Below are 3991 nucleotides of genomic sequence, written 5' to 3' on the forward strand. Positions count from 1 at the left end.
TGACACCCGCTATTTTTAAATTATAATTAAAATTTATCAGTTAAAAATAATGGCCCTGAAATTATTTAGAGTATAAATAATCCCAAATAATTTTGCATGATAGGCTCGTATAAGAATTGTATGGAAAAATCCGCTTTTCAAAATACGCTCTACCTTAGCAAAATGGTTAAGAAATGTTAAATAAACTAGCTAGTGGTCTGCTCAAAGAAAAAAATTTTTTTTATAGTATATAGTTCATACCCAGGTATGAAATTTTATTTTCTTCCTATTTAAAAATGCCTAAAAATTGATAAAAATAATGATTAATGGTTTTTAATTATAAATTTAATGGAATAATCAATAAAATAAGACAATATGTCAATAATAGGGACCCTGTCAACAATAGGGGCTTTTACCTTATTTCTACAACAAAGTATAAAGAGCAACATCGCAACATGTACTTATAAAACTTGAGCAACATTGTAGAGAAGTAGTAAATATTAGGAAGGGAGTCAGATAAGGGTATACTGATACAGGGGTACCTCAGTTGGGTACCGAATATGGGTCGACATAGAAAATAGCCTCCACTTGGGTACTGAACGAAGATCGAGAGGATTAACCACCCTTTATTGCTGGGACACAGGTATACGGGGTCTGTTCAAAAAGTATCGCGAATTTTGTGTTTTTTAAAAATTATTTATTTATTCATGAATTTCTATCATATTCATTTTACAGTAATCCCTACCAGATATTATACAGTTGCGCCAACGTTTTTCCCACAGGGAGTCAGATCTGGGGGAATACGGTGACTTCAGCATTATTAGTGTGTAGTTTTTGGTCAAAAATTCGCGCACAAGCAACGATGTGTGAGTAGGGGCGTTATAATGGTGCAAAAGCTAATTTTTGTTCTTCTACAAATCCGGAAGTTTCTGGTAGTTTGCTTCGCGCAAATTACGCATAACTTGCAGGTAGTATTCCTTATTGACCGTTCTACCCTGTGACAAGAATTCATGATGCATTTCGCCCCTGCTATCGAAGAAAACTGTAAGCAAAACTTTCGCATTCGACCTAACTTGACACGCATTTTTCTGTCTTGGCTCGTGCGGCAGCTTCCATTGTACGTATGTATGCAACAATAACAAATAGCCGAATTGGGCACCGAACAATTAGAAGAAGTCGCTGACTTCTTTAGGGCTAGTTAGAGATGTATCAGAAGTAGAAACGGGAGTTAAGAGTGGCAGATGTAGAATATTTAAATTACTGTTTGCAAAAGGGATGCTCCAGTTAAGAAGTGGAAGTGCGTGTCCAATTAGTCCTTGGACTGAAAACCTTATGATGATGATGAATGGGTGGGATCCCATAGAAAAGCAGGCTGCTGCGGAACTCACAAACGGCATGTCCAATAAGGATTTAATTTTTATGTATGTTACTGGAATTGTATTAGTTGTTCAAAAGTCAGAAGTCCATTTCTCTCAATACTATAAAATTATTGACAGATTGCGTTTACGACGACATCGACACAGTTTGACGAACCATTTCAAAAAGTAATGGCCAAATACGACATGAACTACGCTCGAGAATAGTGGTTTACGTTTATCCATTGATTGTTAGTGAAGTAAGCCGAACGTAAATCATGACTAACTTTGTATTCCACATAACATACATTTCAGATGATCTACTCGTTGTAATAATAAGATGCCGTTATATTATGTCGTTGAAAACTTGACCTATACACACAATTTCTGAATAATGTCGTTTTACAGTAATACGTCGACTTGCGCTATCCCGTCTTTCGCGAATCCGATTATTAAATGTTTATCTGTTTCAATTAGACGATCAAATGACTGTAAGAAAAACATTTTTCTTATAAATTATTGTTTATTTTATTCTCTGGTACCAAGTAGGAGCAATTGAATTCCGTCAGTTACCCTTTCACCATCATCGTAAGGTCATCAGTCCTAAGACTGGTTGGGCACGCACCTCCACTCTTCCTATCCTGAGCTAATCTTCGCATTTCCCTAAAACTATTAGAACATCCCACATCCTTAACTATTTACGAACAGTAATCTAATCTAGGTTTACCTCTACACCTCCTAAGTCCCGTTCCTGCCTCTAATATGTCTCTGACTAGACCTTCATGCCTGAGAAGATGTCCTACTAACCTATCTCGCCTATTTCTTATTATATTCCATAGAGTCCTCTGTTCTTCTTTTCTTTCTAATACCTCTTCATTTCAATGTTCTCAATCTTCACATTTCGAACGCTTCTAACCTTTTCTTTTCCGCCGTGCCCACTGTCCATGTTTCGTACCCGTACAGCACCGTGCTTCAAACATACACCTTTAACAACCTTTTTCGAATTTTTAAATTAATCGTTCGCGAGCATAGAAGTGACTTCTTTTTATTAAAGGCGACACGACCCTGCGCTATCCTCTGCTTTATATCCCTACTACTCTTTCCGTTCTGACTTCCTAGATACCTAATATCAGCCACTTCTAATTCTTCGTCTCCTATCTTTATATTCGTTCTCGTCTCTGTCTAACTACCTTCCTAATATTTACTTCTCTACGTTGCGGCCCCTTTCCTCTTTATACAAACTAAGTATCACTCTTCTATCTTTGTAACTCATCCCTACATTTTTAAGTATATTTAATATCTTGTCCCACTTAACATTGTCAAAAGCTTTTTCTAAGTCTACAAATTCTATGTACGCACTCTTTCTTTTTTCTATTGTTTTTCGTAAAGCTAGAATGACCTCCCACGTTCCTCAATTTCTTCTAAACCAAAATTGGTTTTCCCCTATTACTTCTTCTGCCGTTTTTTCCATCCTCCTCTGTACTAATTCTAGTTAAGATTTTTGACGCATGGTAAGTTAAGCTAATTGTTCTAAATGACTCGCACCTATCTGCGCCTCTCTTTTTAGGTAATGTTACTATTACGTTCCGTTTATAATCCTCTGGAACTTTCCCCGTCGCGTAAATGTGACTAAATAGCGTAAACATACGATCTCTAATCTCTTGTCCTGTATATTTTAGAATTTCCCAATGAACTCCATCTAATACACCTGGCATTTTTTAATGCTACATCGAACTCTTCTCTCATGATGGGATAACCCAGTTCATCTATCTCCACACTATCTTCCTTCTCTAATATATCTCCTAACTCATGACCTACGTATAGGCTCTCCAAAGATTTCAACTAGATTGTCTACCTAGAGCCATATATATTTTCATTCTTAACAAAAACAACAAAATTTATCGCCTGATAACTACGTGAAAATTTTCTAAAAATTGTTGATAAGCTTTGCTTTTATTCCGTCTGTTTTCCCCTATCACCTTAGCTAGGAGATTGCTCTCAATTGATACGGTCACGAATTACAGCAAATTTTTACGCATATCCACGATACAAATTACAAAAGTGTGTGGGTGTTAAACGTCTAAATCAGTCAACAAGGCTCGTCTTTGAACGCACTTGATTAATAATATGGATTAGTTCATACAACGACCATCGTTAACGATCGTAGGTACTTAGTGTCTGTCGACATGCGAACTGAGTATAGTATGTAGCAAATTATTGTTGTTGTAAGTAACTTCGGCCTTGCCCTAGAAACCAAGGCACACGCTGCGTTTAGCTGCAACAAACGATTTGCGAGTTGGTGGCACATCATGCACTCTTTGTGCAATGTGCATCTGACATAGGCATTATTTTAAAAAACCTGCAAGAGAGTTACTTTACGAGTCTATATGCGGTGAATTTTCGACAGTTATTTGAAGTAATAAAAGCTTAGGGAAAACGCTGAAAGTATGTTTAATCACAATTAGAAATTAGGAGCCATCCATAAATTACGTCACACGAATTTCATGATTTTTTGACCCCTCCCCCGCCCTTGTACCAGCTGGTCACATTTGTGAGACTCCCACCCTTCTTAGTGTGACGTCACATTTTTGTGCAATTTTTATATCCAGAAATTATTTAATTAAAACAGCAGTTCCAAAATTAGTTTTATTTCTATT

This window comes from Agrilus planipennis, unplaced genomic scaffold (genome assembly GCF_000699045.2).
Source record: "Agrilus planipennis isolate EAB-ADULT unplaced genomic scaffold, Apla_2.0 scaffold14, whole genome shotgun sequence".
NCBI classification, from domain to species: domain Eukaryota; kingdom Metazoa; phylum Arthropoda; class Insecta; order Coleoptera; family Buprestidae; genus Agrilus; species Agrilus planipennis.